The sequence below is a fragment of the Phodopus roborovskii genome, unplaced genomic scaffold (assembly GCF_943737965.1).
Source record: "Phodopus roborovskii unplaced genomic scaffold, PHOROB, whole genome shotgun sequence".
NCBI lineage: Eukaryota > Metazoa > Chordata > Mammalia > Rodentia > Cricetidae > Phodopus > Phodopus roborovskii.
This window is the reverse complement of record NW_026126549.1, coordinates 7,721,553-7,748,149: the sequence shown is the minus strand read 5'-3', so window position 1 is coordinate 7,748,149 and position 26,597 is coordinate 7,721,553.

The following is a 26,597-nucleotide window of genomic DNA, read 5'->3' as shown; positions in this document are numbered from 1 at the left end:
TCCAAAAGCAGCAGTCAAAAGAGAGTGAGACTGGGCCGGGTGTGGGCTTTTGAAACCTCAGTCTCTAACCCCAGTGACACATGTCCTTCAACAAGGCTACACCTCCCAATCCTTCCTAAACAGTCCTCGATCTGGGAATCAAGCATTCAAATATATGAATCTATGGGGGCCATTCTCATTCAAACCACCACAATATTTTAGTAGACTTACTTATTTTAATTTATTTAATTAAAAAATCTATTATATAATGTTTGGTTAAAAATGGAATTTGGGGAGTCAGGGGAAGGCAGACCTCTGAGTTTGAGGCCAACCTGGTCTATAGAGTGAGTTCCAGGACAGCCAGGGCTACACAGAGAAACCCTGAGTCTCAAAAACAAAAGCAACGAATATACAAGCAAAACTTGTTATAAACGAATGGAATCTGAGATATGTCTATGACCCTGGATAGACACATGACTTTATGAACTGCTGGAAAGATGCTGTTTAATAGGAAACTTTCTGGTAAAGAGAAATACCATTGTCCCCTCCCCTAAAGGTTTATTCAATAAGCCTGACAATCATCTGGACAGCTGTACACCCCCCGGAAAACCCATCTGTTTCTGAGACTTTAAGAAATAGTACATGTAGTTTGTCATGGTGTCTCTCTGGGTATTACCTAAACCATAAAGAGTGTTTCTAATACTACAGGGTCTGTTAGAGATAGATGCAACATGCGTCTGGGACAATTATCCATCTTTTCACAAGCTACTTTTCAGAGTATGTCTATGAAAATTATGAAGACCAGTGCCCACTCCCATCCTTGAGAGTGTTTCATATTCTGAAGAAAACTCTGCCTATCTTTGTAGGAGAAAATGCAGGCATGACCTGGAGGGAAGCCTACTTGGCACACTGTGCTTCTAAATAAGAATCAGGGCTCCCCATGCTCCTGAGCTCTGAACTCTGAAGTAGCATGAGTAGTCTGTAGTGATTGCAAATGGGTCTGCACTCTCCATGTCTCCTTTAATGTGCATCTTCCACATTAAAATGGTGTGAGCATTCACTTTCCAATCCAATGTAATGTGCTGACCATCACAGTCCATAGCCTCCTACGGTATAAGTGGTTGCTCACATGCAGTAAAGCTATCTCTGGGGTGGCTCATGTCCTTGCCCTTTACTGATCCACAGGCATTGCAGTCTTGCCCAGTAGCAACAGTATATCTTCTACACTACACTCTTTGTGTCTTGTTTGGATTCAGTCTGATACCAGAGAAGTTAGTGTTCCCTCTTTTAGGTTCTAGTTTTGTTAATAAAAGAATTTAGAAAGGGATTGGGAAAGATGTTTGGTGATACTTTTAGTAGAGTTTGTGATAAAAACAAAACAGTAGGGAAGACAAACTCTATATCTGGTCAGCAGCCAGAAGGGAGATAAATAAAAGGAAAGAAAGATAGCTTACATTTTAGGTTAGAGTTTAAGAAGGAAGGCACATTCAACAGAGGAGGTCTGCAAGCAAAACGCTGCAGACAAGCAGCTGCATGGTTGATAAATAGTTGCATGACAGAAGTAGTATTTATTTTATATGTATGAGTGTTTTGTCCATATGTAGAGGTATAGCATATGTATCTGCTGCCTGCAGAATTTATAAAAGCGTTTAGGATCCTTTGGAAACTTCGGTTAGGGATGGTTGTGAGCCACTCTGTGGGTGCTGAGAACTGAATTCCAGTCCTCTGCAAGAACAAGTGCTCTTAACTACCAAGACATCTGTCTACACCCTGTTGGATTAAGGCCTAAAGGAAGGTACAAAAGTATGTAAGTTCCTAATCTGAAATAGATCAGGATGTCATTATCTCTACCCAAGTCCACAGCAGTTCATTCATTTGGCTAGGAGGCTCAAAGAGTGGTAAAGTTGATATTTCCTTTTCCCCAGTGTTTCCAGGAAATGGGGTAGAGTTGGAACAAAAGTCAATAAACATTATTTATTTCCAGTGAAAACCCAAAGACCCAGTTCCATAATTGTTCACTAGGAGACAAGAGTGTCTGGGATTCAGTTTCGGCCACACCTTCCTATGCAGGTGGGAGAAGACAGAGAAGAGGCCAGAACTTCCTTTTGGAATCCCTGGCCTATGTAGCACAGGTCCACAGACAGTTTTAGCTTCTGACCAAGGACACAAATGGAGTTGCTCACCTGTGGGGTCCCATAGCCTCAATCTACCCAACCAGTGCCACTCCCCAGTTCTTATCAAATCAACAGAGACGACAAAGTCTCAGGAATGAGGGGAGAACCCTGATAACAGTACATAGAAAATGTGACTGGATTCAAGCCTTTGTGAGTTGAGATTCTGTGCCTCCTACACACATGCAGTGTTGATGTTGCTGGGAGAACTGAGTGCTAACTGGTATAGAGAATCCAGGTGGTGACTTCAGAAGTGCAGGGGCGAGAGTGGGGGCTTGTTTTGGCCGCGATTCTCCAGGCATGGAGTTTTGGGATTCATTTCAGGATTCTGCTAATGTCCCTCTAGCCAACCAGTAATCAAGGTTTTACTTTTCTGTCTTGTTCTCATTTATAATGTCCATAATTTGCATATATTTGCATTTTAATTTTTCTCACTAAAAGAATTGAATAAATATGCATTCTCTGCATACCACCGGAGCAGAAACACATTGAACTCCAGAGGTATGAATAAAGGGCACTGTTGGCATATTCTTTAGCTCAGAATTGTATTTTAGACGGTGGGTGTCCTTTCCCTTTTGGCACGTCAATACAAGTGTTCAGTGTATTTTCATGTTTCCTTATGTTGATGAGAGGTCCCAGATGAGCAGGTAGAGAAAGTCCTTCATTACAGATGGAGAAACTGAGCCACACTGCTGTTAGAGATGAGGCAGTATGATCCTAGCCCCTGTCCTTTTTCTGTCCCAGCTCGTTTGCCCCTCTGTCTCTACAGGCAGCTCACTCTGTGTCTATGAGAAAAGGATGAAGGTCATGTTGTACAGCAGGGTTCTCTGGGCCAAACAGCCACCATCTTCCTGAGTTTTGTGATGTCTGCTTGCAAAGGATCACTACAGCTGGACCTGTTGACTCTTGACGTTTGTTCCCTCACAGAAGAAGCAGGTGGGGAGGGTTACTGGCTCCTCACCTGAATATCCAGCCACTCCCATCAGATAGTATCATATAAATCTGACCTAACTTCACATGCTCTTGGGGGTCTTGAGGAGGGGATAGGTTATATGGACTGTGGCAAACAAGGGGAAGGAGCCCCTATTTATGTGGGTCCATCATCCATGCTGGGCGATGACTTTTCAATATGAGTACTTTGGGGCCACCATGCTCTATAAGTAGCCACAATAAACTCATTGTCTCCTCAGGTTGAACTTTGGTGGACTCAAGCTTTGGTTTGTCACTGGGACCTTAGCAAAAAGGGGTAGATACTGGCTAGTCTTCCTCAGGGAGAAAATAGTTTGGTTTTGTTGTAGTTTTAAAAAAATTCAAATTCAAAAAAAGTTTGGCACCCTGTTTCGTGGTACCTTCTAGGTGGTAGGCCATGCCAAGATGAAGCTGAATATATCCTTCCCAGCCACCAGCGGTCAGAAACCCATGGGAAGGGATGATGATGGCAAGATTCGTACTTTGTATGAGATGCACATGGCTGTAGAAGCAACAGCTCTGGGGGAAGAGTAGCACAGTTATGTGGTCCAGTCAGTGGTGGCTACAACAAATAAGGGTTTCCCATGGAGCAAGGTGTCTTGACTCATGGCAGAGTGTCTTTGCTGTTTCATAATGGGTATTTTTTATTATAGACCATTAGGATGCATTGTGGATGCCATTCTGAGTATTCTCAACTTGGTTATTATAAACAAAAAAAAATTAGAGAGGGATACTTCTGGACTGACGGACTTTCCTGTGTTTCAATGGTCCCAAAAGAGCTAGCAGAATTTGAAAGCTTTTTGGTCTCTCCAAGGAAGATGATGTCCACCAATATGTTGTCAGAAAGCTCTTAAAGATAGTAAGAAGCCTTGGACAAAAGCACCTGAAATTCTGTGGTTTGTTTGTTTGTTTGTTTATTTATTTATTTATTTTATCTTAACATGTCCTGAACACAAACATCAAGATATTGCTCTGAAGAAATGTACTGAGGAAAATAGGGGGGGGGGGGAGGCTGTAGAATACACTGAACTTTTAGCCAAGAGAATGAAGGAAGCCAAAGAAAAACAGGAGCAGATGACCAGATTACTGGCAGTTCTCACCGAGAGCTTCAACTTCTAAGTTCGAGCCCAGTCAAAAACAAGTCTCGAAGAGTAAATGGATGATCAGACCTTGAAAACATTGATAATGTTAGGATGCAAATGCCCTAACAAAGCTAAGATGACAGAAGGTGTGGAACAAAATAAGGAGGTAAACACTCTCATCTTCAAAGTGAGGTTCAAGGGCTATGGGGTAAAGCTAATGAAGTGATCATCAAATTTTAAATAAAATACTCAAGACAGCATGTATTTAATAGCAGGCCAGCACTGCAGGTGTAGGTATGGCTAGTGTTTATGAGAACTGACTGTTCTTTCAGAAGACCTGGGTTTGGTTTCCAGCACTCAAGGTAGCTCACAACTGTTTGTAACTTCAGTTCCAGGAGATAACTCCTTCCACCCTCTGTGGCAACCAGACGTGCATGTGGTGCACGTACATACATGTAAGCAAAAAACACTAATACACATACAACAGAAAATAAATCTTAAAAAATAATAGAACACATACTGCATATAAAATATATTTAACCATATCATCTGTGTGTAGCCTAGCAAGGTACTTAGGAAATGTTAAACATTTTCACTTTTGTAAACTGTGGTGTTAATATACAATTTAATGAGTCTGATCAATAAAGAGTTGAGGAATAAGTATCTTATAGTTTTGGTTGTGAGCCTAGCCTTTAACGGCTGAGCCATCTCTCCAGCCCGAGGAACAAGTATCTTATCTCAAACAATGGAGGTTACAAACAGATGGCTAATACAAGTGATGTCAGGATGTGTTGGAAGACTGCTCTGGGGATCCAGGAATGAATGTGGTTCAGAATGGGATGGTGGGAGATTGTGGCTTTTCAGCATAAACATTTCTCTATCACTTTATAGATTTATGCACATGCTATTTTACCAAAAGTCACATTTGATAGGTTTTTTTTTTTTTTTTTTGTCTTTTGATTTGTATTTGTCAATAGTCTTCCAAAAGGTCAAACATGTAAATACATTCTACCAATCAAGTGTGGAACACACTTTTCCTTTTCCTTTACATACTTGCCCAAAGTGTACGTTGCTTATTTTATTTTCATTGACTCTTGCTGTTGTGTATTTATTTTCAAGTCTCTCCCCTCACTCCTCCACTTCATTTAATTCAATGTCTCATATAGCTCAGGTTGGCCTTGAACTTGCTATGTAGCTGAGGATAACCTTCAACCTTCTGATTTTCCTGCTTTCATGTGCTGGTGTTTCAGGCATACAGCTCCATGCCCCAAGCAGTGTCGGGGATTGAATCTAGGACTTCCTGCATGGCAGACAAGCACTCTACAAACTGAGTTGACTCCCCATCCCTGTGCTGTCTTTTATGTGCAATGAAGTGAGTTATTTTGAATGATTAAAATTTGCTAAGGATGATGCTTAATTCCCCTGTGTCATTACTAATACAATTTTTGGTTAAATTATAAATTAATGGGAGAGACACTGGAACATTCAACTATAAATGTGGATTTATTCATGCCCTCACTTCTGTCAATATTTCTAATCTATTTCATAGCTAATCCACTAGACAAACACAAATATCAGTTGCTATATTTTCCCTGTGGTCGGCTTTATTGTTGTATGATGCTTGATGACTAAGGTTAGTCAGGACACATTTTGGTTTAAATCAATGTGGCTCTGATTGTCTATATAATAAGGTCAAAGACAGGAGGAGTAAGGCTTCTAAAATGAGGCAGTGTCACAAGGCCATGAGACTGTGCCTTGTGGACCGCGATCCTCGGAAAACTGAATCCATAGCGGCTTTAAACAGAAAATCCCGTCTGCATTTTCCCAGAGCTCTTATTTTTTTGCAGTCTGCATCTAGACAGTATCTGTGCACCGCTAGGAGCCCAGGGCACGCTTGTTCCTGACAGACTTGGAACTCTTTTGACAGTAGCTCATTGATTCAGACAGCTTTGGCCATGTATGTCCAGCCTCCCTTCCCTGGGAAGATACACTGCATTGCAGTCATTGGCTCTTTAGTCTCTCTTGACTCCCTCCCACTTCCTCTGTCTCCTTAAGAAAGTCCCTCGTGTTTATTCCTGTCCCACAACTCCTTTCAAGTGGTCCTGGATTAACTCAGAGGAGGGTGTTACAGATGGTTTCTTGACCCACCAGCCAGGTTCTGCAGGTGCATCAACCCCAAATAAACACACAGATGCTATATTAGTTATAAAACTGTTGGCCAGTGGCTAGGGCTTCTTATTGGCTAGCTCTGTCTTAATTATTAACTCATTTCTATTAATCTATGTATTTCCATCTGGTCCTGGCTTGCCCAGACCTGTTAGACTTTTGGCAGCCTACATGGTGACTCTCCTGGAGGACTTTCTCTGCCTACCTTTCCCAGAATTCTCCTCATCTCCTAGCCCTGTCTATCTTCCTGCCTCATTGGCCAAACAGTGTTTTATTCATCAACCAATAAGAGAAACATATATACAGAAGGACCTCCCCCCCCATCAGGAGGGTACCCTTTTGGGTAATTTATTAGCCTGATGATACCATAAGGAAACTGGGCTCTCTCCTGTGTGGGCTCTGGTCTCCCAGTTATCTGTTTTGCTCTCTGGTTATCAATTTTCAGTGCCCACCGTAGATGGCACACTGAGTATCCGCAGGGAAAAATGGCTCACTTTTTTTTTTTCAATGTGTCTAAACTTGAAAAAATATTCCCCAGAACCACTGCAGCAGTCCTCATAGGTCTCACTGGCCAGAGAGCAGGGTAATTTTCACATCTTAGTGAATCATTAGTGAGAAAAAGATTTCAGAGATGCTCAGTGTTTATCCCCGCAGTAGGAAGGAAGTCAAAGTTCCAGGGCACCTCTACTAATGGAGTAGAATTAGAGTTCTGGTCTTGGTTTTTCGTTTTATTCTATTTTGTTTTATTTTAGGTGTCTGAGTGTTTTTCTTGCGATAGCGTACATGTACCACATGTATGCAAAGTCAGAGTTTTCTTATGAAGGGAAGAAGGAAGGTGGGAATTGAGTGGGCAGTTTAGTACTTCCAACTTCATCTATTTCCTCAAATACAAATGGCCCTTTGCTTGAGTTACTTTTTGCTGGTGTCTTTTTCTGCCATTACTCTCGTTATTATTGAGTCATTTTGTTTCAGTTATCTTTATAGATAGTGTATAGTTCTATCTTTCAATCTGAAAGCACTTTAATATGATTGGTATATTTATGCTTGTTTAGATTGTTGATCTGTTCAAATCTACATATGATTTTCTGCTGGGTATTTATTGTGAGATTTTTCTGGTTCATTTCTGGCCACCTTGATATTTGCAATGTATTTCTGTGATAATATTTTATTTAAGTTTGAAACAAGCTTGTTTTACATGGCAATCCCAGTTCACTCACCTTCCCTCTTCCCCTGCCTCCATCTCCCATCCCATCCCCTTTCTGCTTCCCGGGGTGGTTAAGACTTTCCATGGGGGATGTTCAAAGTCTGTCATATCATTTGGAGCAGGGCTTAGGCCCTCCCCCATGAGTCTAGGCTGAGAGAGTATCCCTCTATGTGGGATGGGCTCCCAAAGTCCATTTGTGTGCTAGGGATAACTAATGATTCACTACCAGAGACCTCATAGACTGCCCAGTCCTCCTAACTGACACCCATGTTCAGGATTTTATGAAAAATTTTCAGACATATAAAAATAAGAAGATAGTGTATTAATTGTTACATCTCTACACAGTAACAATGGTGAATGTTTAACCACATGTGCTTTATTTTGCCGTTCTCTCCCTCTTTTGGTGAAGATTTTAAAATCAATAAAAAGAGTGTGTTTTACTTTAAATACAACAGTGATATGGAGCTATGATGCAGCTCACTGCAAGGACACTTGCCAAGTCCTAATGTCAATCACTAGCAGCACATATAAGCACATGCATACTTAATTATAAGAATTTTCTGTATTTTTCTTCCAGTCTAATTCTTTGCAATTATGATTATCTTCTTTTTTTGATAATTTTTAAAAATTGAAACAAGCTTGTTTTACATGTCAATCCCAGTTCCCACACCTCCTGACCTCCCGTGTTCCCCCCTACCAAACCCCATCCCATCCCTTTTCTGCTTCCCAGGGAGCAGACTTCCATGGAAAATCTTCAAAGTCTGTGGTATCACTTGGAGCAGGGCCTAGGCCCTCCTCCAGGTGTCTAGGCTGAGGGAGAATCCCTCTATGTGGAATGGGCTCTCAAAGTCTATTCGTATACTAGGGGTAAATATTGATCCATTGCCAGAGGCCCCATAGACTGCCCAGTCTTCCTAACTAACACCCATATTCAGGGGGTCTGGGTTGGTCCTGTGCTTGTTTCCCAGCTGTCAGTCTGGAGTCCATGAGCTCCCCCTTGTTCAGGTCAGCAATTTCTGTGGGTTTCTCCAGCCTGGTCTTGACCCCTTTGCTCATTACTCCTTTCTCTCTGCAACTGGATTCCAGGAGTTCATCTCAGTGCTTAGCTGTGGGTGTCTGCTTCTGCTTCCAGCAGTTACTAGATGAAGGCTCTAGGATGGCATATAAGGTAGTCATCAATCTCATTATTGGTAAGGGCATTTAAGGTAGCCTCTCTACGATTGCTTAGATTGTTAGTTGGGGTCATCCTTGTAGATCTATGGACATTTCCCTGGTGCTAGATTTCTCTTTAAACCTATAATGGCTCCCTCTATTAAGGTATCTATTTTCTTTTCCCTGACTCAATCTTCCTTCTCCCTCATGCCCACCTCTTCTCTCCTCTTCCTCCTAACTCCCTCTCCCCTCTTCCTTGCTCCCAATTTGCTTAGGAGTCCCTTTCCCCTTCTCCAGGGGACCATGTATGTCTCTCTTAGGGTCCACCATGTTTCCTAGCTTTTCTGGTGGTGTGGATTGTAGGCTGGTAATCCTTTGCTTTATGTCTAAAATCCATATATGAGTACATACCGTGTTTGTCTTTTTGTGACTAAGTTACCTCACTCAGAATGGTTTCTTTTAGTTCTATCCATTTGCCTGCAAATTTCAAGATTCCATTGTTTTTTCCCAGTGAGTAGTACTCCATTGTGTACATGTACCACATTTTCTTCATCCATTCTTCAGTTGAGGGACATTTAGGTTGCTTTCAGGTTCTGGCTTTACAAATACTGCTGTTATGAACATAGCTGAGCAGATGTCTTTGTTGTATAGATGTATCTTTTGGGTATATGCCTAAGAGTGGGATTTTGGGATCCTATGGTGGACTGATTCCCATTTTCCCGAGGAACCACCATACTGATTTTCAAAGTGGCTATACAAGTATGCACTTCCACTACCAGTGGAGGAGTGTTCCCCTTTCTCCACATCCTCTCCAGCATAAAATGTCATTGGTATTTCTGATTTTAGCCATTTTGACAAGAGTAAAATTTACTCAGGGTTGTTTTGATTTGCATTTCCCTGATGGCTAATGATATTGAACAGTCTCTTGAGTGTCTTTCAGCCATTTTAGATTCCTCTATTGAGAATTATCTATTTAGTTCTGTTGAAAACTAGCAGTCTGCTGATCTCGTCCCCTAATGATGTGCAGGATGCTCATGGCCATGTCATCGCCAAGTCATGCATTACCTGACTGTGCAGGGGACTCAGTTATGAATGTGCAAGTTTTCCTTTTAAAGCAAGTGTGCCAAGTGTGTTCCTCTCTCTGTCTCTCTGTTTCTCTTTCTCTCTCTCTCCCTCTTCTGTTCTCTTCCTCTCTCTCCTGCTTTTGTTTGGCCACCAGCTATCCACCCCTTTCTCTCCTCTCTACCAATAAACTCCATGTGGGTGCTGAGTCTTGTGTTTGTGTTTCATAGGCAATAATTTTAACAAAAGAACAACAAGTTCTGTACCCCAATTTTAATTGGATTACTTAGTGTATTGGTAACTAGCTTCTTGAGTTCTTTTCATATTTTGGAAATCAGCCCTTTGTCAGATATGGGGTTGGTGAAGATCTTTTCCCATTCTGTGGGCTGCCATTTTGTCTTGTTGACTGTGTCCTTTGCCTTCCAGAAGCTTTTCAGTTTGAGGAGGTCCCATTTATTAATTGTTGATCTCAGTGTCTGTGCTACTGGTGTTATTGTCAAGAAGCAGTCTCCTGTACCAATTCATTCAAGAATACCTCCCATTTTCTCTTCTCAGAGGTTTAGTGTGGCTGGATGCATGTTGATGTCTTTGATCCATTTGGACTTAAGTTTTGGGCATGGTGATAGACATGGATCTATCTGCAGTCTTCTACACACCAGCATCGAGTTATGCCAGCACCATTTGTTAAAGATGCTTTCTTTTTTCCCTTGTGTAATTTTAGCTTCTTTGTCTAAACAATTATGATTTTCTTCTATCAGCCTTTCTTCCTTCCTTCCTTCCTTCTTTCCTTTCTTCCTTCCTTTCTTCTTCTTTTTGTTTTTGTTTTTTTTTTTGTTTTTTTGTTTTTTTTTGGAGACAGAGTTTCTCTGTGGCTTTGGAGGCTGTCCTGGAACTAGGTCTTGTAGACCATGCTGGTCTCGAACTCACAGAGATCTAACTGCTTCTGCTTCCTGAGTGCTGGGATTAAAGACATGTGCCACTACCGCCTTGCTCTGTTTTCTTTTTAAAAAGAGTTTATTTTTTTATTTTTTAACAAAATAAAATATAATAAGATATAAAAAACCATTACATCAAAGTTAGAGAAGGAAAAGAGCCTCAAAGAAAGTTTAGAATCAGAGACACACATTCATTTATACACTCAGACATACTATAAAGTTACTAAATTAAAGCTATAATGTACACAAAGAGGACCTTGTGCAGAGCCATGCAGGTTCTGTGCTTGCTGTACCCATCTCTGTGAGTTCTTATGAGCTTTGCTCGGTTGATTTAGAGGGCCTTGTTCTCCTGGTGTCTTCCATCTCCTCTGGTTCTAACATTCCTTCTGCCTCCTTTTCCATGGGGTTCCTTGAGCTCTGAGTTGAGGCATTTGATGTAGACATCCCATTTAGAGATGTGTCTTCCAAGGTCTTTCTGCATAGTGTCTGGCTGTGGGTCTCTATTTCATTCCATTAGCCGCAGGAGGAAACGTCTGTAATGATTGCTGAATAATGTACTGATATATGAATACAGCAGAATATCATTAGTAGTCATTTTATTGTTATTTTGCCACTTTTATTTTAGACCAGTATTATTTGGTTTTACTCTCTATCTCTGGGCTATCTGGTGTCTGTTCCTCAGTCACCCAAACAGTGTTAGGTCTGGGTTGCACCTTGCAGAGTGAGCCTTAAGTCAAATCAGACATTGGTTGGTTACGTCCACAAACTTGGTGCCACGATTGCCCTAACATATCTTGTAGATAGGGCAGATTTTAGATCACAGGTTTTGTGGATCGGTTGGTGTTTATGTTCTTCTTTTGGTAGCCTGCACCAAAGCTGGTTCTATGTAGGCACCAATTTGATCTCTCTGTGTTCAATGAGTTGTGTGGGTGTTATCAACTATTATGAACACTTTATGATTCTTTAACTTTCTCACTCAGCACACTCCTTTTGTTTGGTAGTTGAGTTACATGTTGGCAGGCTGTTAAGGCTAGACTTAACTGGAAGTAGAGACAAATCCATAAGTCTCAGTTTCTAAAATAAAAGCGTTTTCTTGTTCACAGCCCAGTCTCTTCTGGATTGGGAATCTCTTCTCTAAGCAGGATGCCTGGCCTCCTCTATCATCTAGAATGGATGACTTCTGAGAAGAAAAGGCAAGAGGATGTGAAGCATGGTTTTAAAGGCCTGGGTACCAACACTCTTATTTTTCTGCACTAACTTGAACACATAGTGCTGTGGGTAGATTGTGAAATGGCCCCACAGGCTCAGGAATTTGAATACTTGGTACCCAGCTAATGTTGTGTTTGGGAAGTTTGTAGGGAGCTGTTAGAAAGTAGAACCTTGGTAGAGGAAGTATGTCACTGGGGATGGGTCTAGAGGTTTGACAGCTCGGCTTCATTTCCTGTTTCCTTTCTGCTTCTGAGTTGCTGATGGAATATGACAGACTGGCCTCATGCTTCTGCTGCCATGACTTATTTCTCCAGCATGGTGGACTATATCCCCTCTGGAATTGTGAGCCAAATTTTTATAACAACAACAGTGATGAAACCAAGAAGTACAGTCTTTAAGCTATTTGTGATGGTAGATGGGAAATGTAGGTTCTCTGTATTTTATTTTTTTTAAATAAGACACCTTTAATACACATCAATTCTAACTTTTGTTTCCATTTAAAATGGATTTTATTTTATTATTAATTTTGTGTATGTGTATATCTCTGTGTGGACTATGCACATGAATGCAATACTTGCAGAGGCCAGAGGGGGCGGTAAATCCCCTGAAGCCAGAGTTACAGGTGGTTGTGAGTAGTAGGGAACAAACTTGGGTTTTCTAGAAGAGCCTTACTGGCTTTTAACTCTTGAGCCATTTCTCTAGCTTCCAACATTTAAAATAAATGGCTTCCTTTTCTTACCACTCACATCAAGTTGTCACAACAGAGTACCAAAGGCTGGGCAGCTTAAGCAACAAAACTTTTCTTTCTCATAATTCTTAGGCTCAGGAAGTTCAAGGTAAAAACGCCATCAAAACTAGGTTTCATTCTAAGGCCTCACCTGTCTTGTAGGTTGCTCCCATCTGTCCATATGTTCATGAGGCATTTCTTTGGCTTGCTCATATGGAGAAAGAGTCCTGCACCTCTTTCTATTGTTATAAATCTTTCAGCATCATGGTTTAAGGGCCTAACTTTCTTCCTTCATGTAACCAGTATCACCTGGCAGGCCTTACTTCCAAGCTATAGTCACATTAAGGAGACACCATCTAACGTATAGGCCACTCTTACATTGAACAAGATTATGATAAAAGACATCTTATTCCTTTCAGAGATTTACATAGATGCCAATTTGGAGAGCAAGTTCTTTATATTTGGCATTAAGGAATACTTAAAATTGGCTAGGCATGATGGTACATTCCTTTAACCCCAGGACTTGAGAGACCAAGAAAGATAGGCAGATCTCTGTGAGTTTGAGGATAGCCTGGTTTACTCACTGAGTTCTAGGACAGCCAAAGCTACTTAGTCAGGCCCTGTCTCAAAAACCAAAACAAAACATAGAAATATGTTGATCTCCTGGGCATAAAACCTGACTGACAATGCATACAACTGAATGAAAAACAGAATGGAGAGGGAGGAAAAGGCAAGGCAGATTCCTGACATCATTAGAAACTGATTTTAGGTGTAACCAATAGATTCCATGTTCTCGCTTAGACTTTTTGACAGGAGCAGTAGCAGAACTCTGAGGTATGTTGGCAAAACAGGTAAGCAAAGAGAACCATATAGCTCCCTGGATCACACTATGTTGGCTTACACTGTGCAACAGAATGTTGTTGATCCATGATTTGTGGCTCAGGATTTCTTCTCCTGCAGTAAAGTAATTGGCCAGGAAACTACCACTCCACTATAGTACTGTAGTGTTACCATGTCAGTGAATCAAATGCCTGTTGAACAGCTCCTAGGCTTGTCAGAAAGGTTAAAGGCACTGTGTTACCTTTCAGATGGTCCTCCATTGTATACTCAATGTGATTACCCCATAAGTAAATTTACTATCTCTCATGTTTGCTTCAGGCGTGGTTTATCAGAATGGCTTACTGATGCCACAAGGACCTGTATTTTGCTGGACATTGGGTTGGTCCAATTTAAAACTGTTCTAATATTTACTTGTAGGTGGCTCTCTAGGTGCCTGTGCCACCACCACCCTCCTTTGTCCATCTGCCTGGCCAGGAGATCCTATTTCCTTACTCACTTAGACCAAAGAGGACCCGAGTTTTATGTGTACTAGTCAAGCTCTTGGCTGTTTCTTTGAGTACCCAACTTCTTGTGGAAGTTGGTGGGTCATTGATGAGGTTCTGTTCTTAAGCAAAGAGAAGACAATGGATGTAGAGCTAACACTGTACAGTCCTCCCCACTCTCTGTTGTAACAGAGAAAGAGGAAAGCAGGACCTTCCCATGAATTAGTTGCAGAGGCCTGATTGCTTGCTACCCAGAGCATTTCTTCTTACAAGTAATAGTATCACTCTGATAGTTCCCATGGCAACCTGAATTTTGGTGAGTCATCACAACTTATACTTGTCTGTAGCTGGGGAAGAAGATGATGCTAAATATGTTCTTAGTGAGCATTAAAGTCTCAGATCCAAATTTGGTGACAGATGGATTACACAACAGCTAGTGACTCCACACAAAGGTAAGACTCAAGCTATTCTTTAATGGATTTGGGGAATATGAAACAACTTGAGGAATAATGGAATAATGAATGGGAAAGCCACTGCAGGTCACTCTGGATAGACAGGTTTGGAAATAAATGGCGAACATTTTAGTAATTTAGTTAGGATTATACAAAGCTGATATAAATGGTTTGCATATTAATTGTGTTAGTAAAATAATAAATCAGCAAAATCCAGTATTTCCTTGATACCTGGACTATAATGGTCTTGTAGCTGTGGGCATTTCTTTCCCCAAATTAGGGAAAGCTTTAGACACATAATGCAGATAAAAACAGCTGTTCCATCAAGCTGTTTTCCAAATAGACTTTCACCGTGATTGTTGTTGTTAGACAGAAAGGGAAGTGATGTCAGTGTGAATGCAAAAATGGACTAATGTTGCCTGTCAGGAAACAGAACGGCTGCCAGGGGATCAGCTCCTGTGCAGCTGAGAGATCTCAAGAGAAAACTGGGAAAGCAAAGACCCACAGAGTCAGTGATCTGTAATACATAGTAGAAATGGAGAACACAGACTTTCATGCCCATTCCAGGGAGGGAACAGCTTCAGAAAGCAGTGTATCCCATTCCCCAAACTGAGCACCAGACAAAAACAACAATTTCCTGACCCCAAGTCAGTCTGGGAGAGGGTTGCCGGATTTAGCAGGTCAAAAGTAAGAATACTTCATTCAATTTGAAGTGTACAAATATCTCCTGAATGTTACATGCTAGTTACAATACAAACAAACAAACAACAACAACAAAAAACCCTCAACAACTAAGTATTGTTTATCTAAGTTCAAATTTAAACATTCTATATTTTTTTGTCTGGTAACTAAATTGAGATAATTAATACTTTTGGCCCAATTCTCAGGCCATGTGGTATAATTGTGCTTAAAATCTTATTTGATATGTTAATGTTGACTCTCATAATTCTACGTGGCAGATTGTATTATACATCTCATTACACTCGACTTCTTAGAACATGCATTGACTCCTTCATTGAATACTGTGATCTGGGTGGGCCTCACAGCTGGCTTGAGCAATAGAGCGTCACAGAAGGGTACTGAGGCTCATGGTTAAAATGCTAGTTATACCTGGCCTTCTTCGTATGTACCATCCAGGAACTGTGAGCTGATGTGTTAAAGTCATAGGTGAGAGATGATGTAAGAGGTTATACAGAGATGGGGGGGATACTTGAGACCAGTCAGTCTGGTTTCCAGCTGTTTAAATGTTTTAGATAACATGGTTTCAACACGCTCCATTGAATCTCATGGAAGATTCAGCTGAACCATCTCCATGCTCTAATGCCTACCTATGTGAATAAATGGTTGTAGTTGTTTTTCTCTGTGATTTTAGGTTCGTTAGTTACCCACTTGCATCAAGCCTATAAACACTAGTTTGGGCAAGAGGAATACTAGCATATTTTCAAGTAACATTTTTATGTCGTCTTCAGTAACTAGTTTTTGTGACACTGTGTATCCCATACTGGCCTGGAATTCATAGTAGTACTTGAGCCTTCCAAGTAATGGGACTTAGGCATTAGCTACCATGCAGAGCTGTATAGTTCTGTGTTTAAAAATTTCCACTTGTCAGGTAAGTTGTTTTTGTGGGATTACCCAGCATGGTCTTGACCCCTTTGCTCATCACTCCACTCTCTCTACAACTGGATTCCAGTTCAGCTCAGTGCATAGATGTGAATCTCTGCTTCTGCTTACATCAGCTACTCTACAATGACATTTAAGGTGACATCAATCTCATTATAGGAAAAGAACATTTAAGGTAGCTTCTCCACCATTGCTTAGATTCTTAGTTGGGATCATCTTTGTGGATCCTTGGATATTTTCCTAGTGCCAGATTTCTCTTTAAATGCATAATGCCTGCCTCTATCAAGATCTCTTTCCTTGATCTCCTTGGCTGTTTTTCCCCCAACTTGACCTTCCTGATCTCTTATGTTCTCCTCTCCCACTTCCCCCTTTCTTTATCCTACTTCCCTACCCTCTCCCCCATGCTCCCAATTACTCAGGAGATTTTGTCTCTTTCCTTTTCTCAGGGGGGGTCCATGTATGTCTCTCTTAGTGTCCTCCTTGTTTCCTAGCTTCTCTGGGGTTGTGGATTATAGGCTAGTTATTCTTTGCTCTATGTCTAATATCTACTTAGGAGTGACTACATACAATGTTTGTCTTTCTGTACCCATATATTTTCCTGGAATTTCAAGATGTCATTGAGTAGTACCCCATTGTGTAAATGTACCACATTTTCTTTATCCATTCTTCAGTTGTGGAGCATCTAGGTTGCTTCCAGGTTTTGGCTGTTACAAATAATGCTGCTATGAACATAATTGAACAGATATCCTTGTGATCTGAATGTGCATCCTTTGGGTACATGCCTAAGGGTGGAATTGCTGGGTTTTGAGGTTTTCCTGAGAAACTGCCATACTGATTTCCAAAGTGGCTGTACAAGTGTGCATTCTTAGTGCTGGCTTGGAGGAGATGAATTGATTTAGTTTATACTTGTGTTGAAATCTTTGTTATTGTTTGTTAATTTTAACAGATTAATTTGCTTGATATTTCAATCATGGCTAGCATACTTTCCTGTCATTGTGGGTTTTTGTTGAAAGTTCTGCTGATGTCCTCGCGTGTTTCATTTTGTGAGTATCATTTCCTTATTCTAGCTTTGAATAGATTTTCTCTGTATTGAATACTTGAAGCCTTGCTATAATAGTCTATGAATGAGGTTAATTTTCTAGCCAGGAGCAGTGAGGTATCTTCTGAGTATGTTAAACACAGCATGGGTATCTGCAGGTAGAGCTGTCTCCACATTTTTATAGTCCATTATGCATTAAGCTCCTTCTGGAGAGAAAGTGGCCGTGTATTCCCAGTAGTCTGATGGAGCTCCCAAGTTCTGGCTGTCTATTGTCATGAACTTCATTCCAGAAGGATTGGCTTCCCTATCTTCTGATTTGAGCCAAACTCTAACGTTCCTCTCAGGTGATAAAGCGAGTTCCTAGCTGCCAGGGGTAAGGCGCCTTTCCATCCACACTTTATTATTTGAACTGAGCCTCCTACCAGTTACATTTTCCCTCTTGTTAGCATTCTCCTGTTTGCTTCTTCTGACTGCCTCTCGTGAGTAGCTCATGGATTGGAACTGTGGAAACTGACTTCAGTTCCTCTTTCTGGTAGATCAAAGTTCCCAGATCCACTGCATGGCTGGCTCAGTTTTAAAGAATAATTTCATTCTCAAGATGGTGCCAATCCACAGACCTCTGAGCTATAGGATGTAGCATAATGAAATTTCTTTCTGCTGTTTGCATATTCCACAAGATGAGTCACTATCTCAGTGAAGTCCATAACTGGATTTGAGATGATTTTATACAGCTGTGGGCTTGTCCTGTGGATAGAACTTTCAGACTCTTTGTATGAGAGCTTCCTGGCTTCTGCTTCCCCCAGAGTCACTAGGAAGCCACAAGGCTGGGACTTTGCCCAGTTGCTCTTGTTTCTCCACACCTTTTATTTTTCCTCATTCATTTTGTGAATTGCTGTCCTTCTCAGTCCCTCTCAGGAATATACTCTGTTCTTTCCTATTGCTGTGTCATACTGATATAGTTTCAAATTCAACATCTGACCCAACAGTTTCTAATACAATTTAAAAACAAGACGTGTGCTTTCTCCAACTTCTCCCCTTCTCAGAATTCATTTGAGTGTTGATCAGCTCTTGTGTTCCCATGCAAATATTTTTCTACTATTCTGAAAACCACCATTGTAATTTTGACAGTAATTTTGTTGAATATATATATATATATATGTATATATATATGTAATATATATATATATATATATTACATATATATATAGCTTCTTTAGGTGGTATAAAAGAATAAACAGATGAGTTTGTGTGTGGTGTGTATTTGCTACTTATTCTTTGGGTTATGTAATGTGCAAATTGAGATATTTTTACTTATTGCCTTGTATTTTGTTATCCTGTCAGACTGCTCTTGTTAGTACATATAGTGTGATGTGGAATGGAAGTGATAAAAGTGGGAATCTTTGTCTTCTCATGGATCTTCCTGGGAAAACATTCCCCACTGATAATAGTTGTTATTTGTGAGTTTTCAATAAATGGCCTTTATTATGATGAGAAACATTCCTTCTGTTCCTATACGATACCAAGAGATTTTGTAGAGTATTAGACATTGTCAAATATTATTTCTACTTTGTTGAGTTGTGGTCTTTATCTTTTTGATACTGTGGCATATAACACATTAATGAATTTGTATATGTTAAACCAGAAATAAATATTTGCAAATGATAAATCCCATTGTGTCATTGTGTTGTTTCATTTGGTTTGCTAATATATTATGGAGGATTTTTACTAATATTTTATTGAAGATTTTTTTGCATCAATGTTCATCAGAGCAATTGGATTGTATTTTAAAAACAAAACATGTTTTTTTCATTCTTTGATTTGCAAGGATATTTTGCCTGAATGTATGTCTGAGCATGCCTGGTGCTGACTGAGGCCAGAAGAGGACATCAGATCCCCTGGAACTGGAATTATACATGGTTTTAAGCTTCCACGTGGGTGCTGGGAATCAAATTTGGTTCTCTGGAAGAATAGCCAGTGCCCTTAACCTCCGTGCAATCCCACCAGCCCCGGCAGTAGTTTTCTTGTAATATTTCTTCTCTGGTTTATATATTAAAGTGATGCCAGCTGTGACACTTAATCTTCATTGTCCACTTGGCTGAATTTAGGGTCACCTTGAAGATACCTTTTTAGTGTGTCAGTGAAAGTGTTCCCAGAGAAGTTCAACTGAGCAGGGACTACTCATCTAGGTGGCAGCATCCCTGGGTTGGTGTCCTAAACTGATAGGAAGGAAATAAAGGGGGAATCAGCTGAGCACCGCTGGCTTCCTGAATGTAGCTGCAGAGTTGTCAGTCACCTTGTCCTCCTGGTACCTAGCCAGACTGGACTGTCCAATAGACCAGACCCTTCTTTAAGTTTTTGTCTGTTCATACGTTATATCTGCTTCTTACTCAATCTTAGTGAGTGACATTCTCTGGGGATTTATACTCCCCCCTCCCCTGAGTGCCCAATTTGTTAGTATTTAATTTGCCGTTTTGGTCATAATTTCAAAAGACAAATTCTCAAATACTGTAATTCTGAATGTCAAATTCCTATATGCTCACTTTTCTATAGTGCAAAAATCCATAAAAACCTAAAATGCTGCAAATGTACTTCTGAAAAAATTTATAAAATTAAAAAAAAAACAAATTTATGTTTTAAAGGCAATTTATTTGGGAAACAAAACATCAGAAAGTCCATCAGCTATATACATAGGTAATAGTAACATATTCTGGCAAGCATGCACTCAGTTGTTACAGTTATGAGCAGATAAACCATTGCCCAAGAAGAAATATATCTAAAAGCAAAACGTGTAAGACTTGGTTACTAGAATGGATAACTATGCCCAACTTTTGTAACTACTCATCGGAAATGCTGTGATTGCTAACAGTATGGCTTTTTCCTCATGGAGTAGGATGGTCACCCCTTTGGCATCTTGGAACAGAGTTAACCTTGGTTCAGTAGTCATGGAAACCAATCAGTCAAATAATACAGTGATATTTAGGTCTATGGCAATGTCAATGGGGCTGTTGAGAGCTCCAGTGGGGGAGGGTCCAAAATCCTCATCTCAGAGTCCAGCCATGACTCCCTCCTCCACCCTGCAGCCACGAGCGAGTGACCTGAGCAATGATAGGGTATATTAGAAGTGGAAGTTTAACTGAAAGCAGACTGTATAATGCAGCTTCCATGCATGATAGAGTAAGATCTTGAGGTGATATACCCCCATTGGGGTCACCCATGCTCCTGTAACTAAGCCCTTCATAAGATCACTGGTTTACTAGTTGGACTTGGGTAGAATCCTTACTTTGGTCTGTCATTGGTGTCCTATTTGAGGTGAATAGATGTTTCTTTATAGTTCTCCCCAGGCAAGGATAATGTAATAATGACAGACAAAATCAATCTATAATTGGCCGACAACACAGATACATTTCCTAAAGAGCTGAGTGAGATGTGGAGAAGTTTTATATCATAATTACAAACACATAAAGGGATACTTCTTTATTTATTGAAGAAGTTTCAATTTTTTATACATATGTACAATACTTAATACAGATTTCACATTGTGAGCACATGCATTTCCCTGGAGCACAAATTATAAAGGAATACACAAAGCAAATTAGACACTTCTATGAGTCATATACATTTTATACCTCTGCTTTTGGAAATGATGCAAAGTTGAAATACGTATCATAAAGAAGTACAAAAAATAGTGCTGTCCATTGGAGAAAAGGTATAGGAAACAAGTTCGTTATCTTTTGCTAAAATATCATTGATTTTTATTATCATATGTAATATGTAAGTGCTCATCATACATCTATTAAAAGTATTGTTGCACATTAAAATCGAAGTCATTGCAAAAGGAACATGTAAAATTATACCTTCTTTTAAAGTTGGAACTTAGCTAGGATTGCCTCAACTTCTAGCCTTCATGCTACCATTCTGCTTGTGCTGAAATCCTAATGTGTCCAATAAGAATATAATGCAGGATCTGAATTAATGTTAGAAAGGGAAAAATCACATAAACTTGCAGATGTTGTGTTTTCTGTTTCAAAATGAAAATAGAATCTGGTGACATACAAACAGTACTTCAGAGACAGTAAATCAGGCTGAATGTATAAAACCCACAGTTTTTCTATGTGTGATCAACAGGCATTTAGGAAATATTCCAGGTGGAGAGGGATTGGGGAGTGAGTGGGGAGGAGGTGGTAGAGAACATGTGTGGGAAGAGAAGCAAAGGCTGGCTGAGCGTGTAAGAGAGGGTAGTGCTTGTGTCTCCCCCCCTCCTCACAGAAAACATCCCCTTTGGGATGAGAAATAGTAGAGCACTCTTAAACACAGCTCAAAATAATGGGGTAGAGGAAGCAAGGTTGATGAAGCCGCATCTACAGTCACAATCCCTGTGAAAGCATCAAGACTAACCTTAACAAGGTTACTTACACAAGTTTAACATAACCGATGTGTCTACATGGCTCTCGGGAAGGTGTGCAGACTTGGGGTGGGGGGAATAAGACCAGGAAGCAGCATGAGACAGTCTCCATATCTGAGGCTGAAAGTGGACCAGAGGAGGAAAGTGAAGACATGAAAGTCACAAAATCAAAAATCAAGGTTGCCATAGAAATCATCAGTGTTGCTGGATAGTTGAAATTAAATTTGTAATGATATTAATTAAAAGATAAACACTTTTTCTTGACTTATTTGAAATTGTCTGGCACTATTAAACTGCTTGGGTATAGGCACAGGGAGGCTGTGAGTTGCTAGGAGGCTTTAGTGGAAGAAAATTGGGCAAGGGAATAGACAATGTTTGCAGGATATAATCTAATTAATTTCGTCTAAGCCAGACAAGGAGGGAAGTGACAGGACGATAGGTCTCTGCATAGGGGAAAACATTTTAGGGGTAATGGACAACAGTCATATTGAGGCTGAGACAAGTTTTAGTGATGACACTTAGGTGAAGGAGGGTCACTAGAATGTAAAATTTGGCCCCTACCATAGCAGAGGTTGTGTAATTCACGGTAGTGACAAAGTCTAAAATAGTGTGATTCTCAGAATTTGGGGATGCTGTTGAAGTGAAATCTGGTCACAAAATGAGGCCATCAAGATTTCTGACTACTCCTGAAGATCCTTGGCTTATTTGAGCCAGGAGAGAGGTGCCATACCTAGATACTTAGCCTTAAAGAATGAGAACTTTGCAAGAGGGTAGACATACAATGGGGTTGATAAGGCCATAGAAAATAATGATGACAACTTTCTCAATATGAGGCTAGAGAAAAACAGCCTTTTGTTGGGGGCAGGAGTGGAGATGACCCAAAGATGCATTTTTAACAAGACACTCCAGATTTAAGTTCACTTATGAGGTAAAAGAATCATTCTGGAAAGTTCTTAAGTTTGTGGGATTGTGTGATGATATCAACTAAGGAGTCCAGCTCCAAGTGGGCAGCTTGAGAAGTAAAAGATGGGGGGGGTTGCTGGCTTAGACTGAGAGTAGTATAGTTGTAAGAGTTTTGGTAAAATAATTAGGGAGGCTTCTATAGGGACTTGAATAATAATAGGGGCATGCATTAAATAAATAATAAATATTATAACCTTTATATCCAGCTATTATGTATTTAATGGATGTCCCTATCATTCTTCAGTTTTCATCTACCTATCTGGTAAGAAATGAAGTTTTAGGCTTTTTTGGGGTATCCCATTCTATTCTCAGGGTTACAGAAGAATAGAGAGTTTCCTTCCTGCTTAGAAAGTTGAGGAATCTTTTGGAGTCCCCATCATTATTCCTGCCTCTTTTGCAGGTCATCTCTCAATGTTCCACAACTGACTTCACCATCACTGTTTTAGGCTAGTGTCCTATGATTCAGTTTGGAAGAATTCACTTTCCCTTTTCATGAGAAGGTTCTAGTTCTCTTGAAGAACTGGATGGCGTCAGATCCTGATCTTTGCCACCAGCAGAAACTACTTCCTGGTCAGTTCTCCGCATCTTCATGACATCCTTTTCAACTTGCCAGTGGGAAACCCCATTTTTAGTTACTTATTTTCATTAATGTTAGCATTGGAGACAAATAGCTCTGGGCTGTCTGGGGGTGGGTGGGTTATAGCTAAAGATAAGAGACCCTGCTCTACCTGCTGAGTAGGAAAGTAGAAAAAGATAATTTCCTTTTCCCAGCACAAGGCTAGTAGGGTGCTTTCACTTGTCTCTCGAAGCTGAGTGATCTCTGACATCTAGTCTTGGATTTGGGATTTGGATGTATTAACACAGCATGGAAACTTTTATCACAGCCGCCCCTTCTACTTTTAAGGATACCAAAGGCTTTGGATATGGAGGATCAAGGGACACCGCACTCCAGGCAGGGTAGCTCGATATGGGTTCAGAATCTGACCTCCTTGCTCTTAGAGCTGCATGTACAAGTGTAGACAGGACAGGCTTCCTCCAGACACGACTCCGGAGTAATCCACCAGCATGCAAATCAGCTAACACTAAACAGTTGCTTTCACAGTCACACTGTCATGGTGCCCAGAGTAATCATTTCCGTTCCCGCTGTTGGGTGGGTGTGAGAACTAGGCTCATCTTAAAACATATGACTAATGAGCACTTATCTGGATGGTACATCTGGTATTGATGGTGATGATCTGACAAGAAGGCAGTGCATCCGAGACCTGGGAACACAGCGTATGGGCAACTGACTGGGTCTTTGTGGCTTTGTGCTCGTGGGAGTTGGTGGGAAGATCTTCGGTGTTTCCTGTTTCATTCAAGCATTTCATTTTAGCATTTAGCTAAAAGTTGTCCTGGAAAATTTGCTAAGGAATCATTTGTGTTAGAAAAGCAAAGTTTTTTGTTCTCTGGAAAATCCAAGCAGAACAAAATTCAAATGGTTTTGTATTATGTTCAGCCTGTGGTCATTCCACATACCCATGTGCCTTTTGGTTTGATTTCATATAAGGAAGAGCTCATGAGTGTTTATTTCATTGACCCTCAGAAAAACGTAGATTAAAAGGCTATATTCATGAAAAAACAATTCTATGGAAGTGCCTCAAAAAACTAAAAATAGAACTATCATATGATAGGAATATACCACACTTGTATATACATTGAGAGGTTTTGAAATCATCATGCTACAGATATATACATTAATGCTTGTTTCTGCACTAGTCCCAATAGCCAAGGCAAGGAACTAGCTTAGATGCCCATCAACATATAAAGACAATGTAGTGTGTTTACACAGCAGAATCTTATTCACCCGTAAAGAGTTAAAGTTAGGGCAGTCACAGGAACATTGGTGGAACTAAATTTGATAATGTTAAACAAAATAAGCCCAAAGCAGAAAGATTAATATCACAATTTTTTTTGTCACATGGGAAATCTAGATTTTACACACACACACACGTACACACACATATAGAAAGAGAGAGAGAGAGAGAGAGAGAGAGAGAGAGAGAGAGAGAGAGAGAGAGAATCTACAAAGGGCTCTAAAGGGAGCTAAACGGAAGGAACAAGAGAGAGTAATATTTCTATTTGTCATTAAAGCAAGGAATGGAGAGAAGGAAATGTGAAATAGGAGGCATGCATGGAGGAGGGCTGTAGAATGACTAAACAAACAAACAAAAGACAGAATAATTATATATATATGAAAATGTCACAGTGAAAATTATTTATTTGTGGGCTAAGAAAAAATTAACTTACAAGAAATAAATGCATGTATAATCATCTAATTTGATATTAAAAGTAGTAAATGTAAGACTTCATGTGATTAAATTAAACATACCACAAAAGTGTGCTTTGACTTTCTGTTATGTTATTTATGTGATGGGATAGGAAGAAAAACTACAATTGAAAGGGAACTAGGGGGAGCTAGAGGAGAAGGAGAAAAACAATACATTATACTCATTGCCAAATACCTATTAATCATGAAACATTATTTTATAAATGATTAATATACACATATTTTTGAGGCACAGTCTCATGTAGCTCAGGCATGGCCTCAAACTGCTATGTGGTTGAGGACGAGCCTGAATTTCTCATCCTCTTGTCTTTACCTCCTCAGTTCTGGGTTAGGGGCATGTGTTACTCTGTGCCTGGCTATTTTATTCTTTGAGAATCACTCTTTTTTTTTTTTAATTTTTAAATTTGGCTTGTTTGGCTTAGATACTTAAATTTGAACAAACTAAATGATTTTGATATCAGTAAAATGACAAGTTCCTTTTTATGACCCATATTTTATATTTGGTCTGGACTTGTGTGATTGTTAATTCATATCCTAGTCTGTGGCATTGAGAACTTCTAGAAATGGGTGGCAATAATACATCTCATGAATGCTTCTCTGTCATAGTCATAGCAATTTCACACAAACTCAATGGATTAAATAACATAGATTCTTTGCCATGCAGTACTGAAGGTCAGAAATCCATAGTTCATGGGTTAAAATCCTGGTGCCTGGCTCAAAGTATTGGCATTTCTATTTTTTAATGAATTAATTTTGTTCTTGTTCTGGAGGCCATAGAGAAAAAAATCCATCTTCTTGCCCTTTCTGCTTCTTGAAATCCTGCATATTTTTTTCAGTGGGTGTCTCCTTCTGCCTTGAGAGCTAGAACCTCTCAGCCTCTCCTCTCAGTTACTATAGCCCAGTGATTTACAGTTCATATGGTTAGATAGGATTCATCTGGTCACCCTGGCTGATTTCCTCCCTTCAAGGGCATTTGGTGGGCAACATTAATGGCCTTGGCAACCTCAATTGTCATTGTCACCCAACATAATACAATCATGGGTTCCACAACTTAGGCTGTTGATATTTTTTAAGGGGTTGTGATTATGTACAAGTTGGCATGCCAACCACAATTATTTCATGGGAATTAACTCTCCTTTTAAAGTCTGACTGAACATCTCTGACTGTACCTACGAGAATTTGTCAATGAGATGTGTAGACAAGGGTATTATGGTCCCATAGAGATTTGTAATCATTTTCTGGAGAACTTGTTTCTCTTGGCCAAAAATCTATGCATGCTTTAAAAAAATATCATTCTCAAATTTTTAGTTTACGTGAGTCAGAGTAAACACGATTTATATCTTATTTCAACAAGTGCATTCCTTACTGTTTGTTACCTAATGAATTTGGAATTATTTTCTGTATTTACATAGAAAGCAAATGGCAGACTTTTTTGAGAGGAGAGGCACACACATCTACCTACCCCAGAAATGGAGCCTACAAAGGACTAAAGTAGTGATTGCATCAGCTTCCAACCTGGTGATCTAATGAGGATTGTTTTTCTTTAGCCATGACTAGAAGGGGAGTTGAGGGGTTAGTTACAGGAGCTGGGATGAGTCAAATAGAAGCTGAGGCACTGGGATGCCCACTTCTACACTAGTGATGACTCATGAGAACTGTGACGCTGGAGCATGCTGGAGCACGCTGCAGTATTCACAGGCAACTCCACAGTCCTTGACTATGACCTCTGGAGTCCTGTGGTCAGTGTCTTTTCCATGTTTCTGCTTTCCTGGACATTTGTTTGGCCTTTTGTTTACTCTCTAATGCTCTCAAGCTGT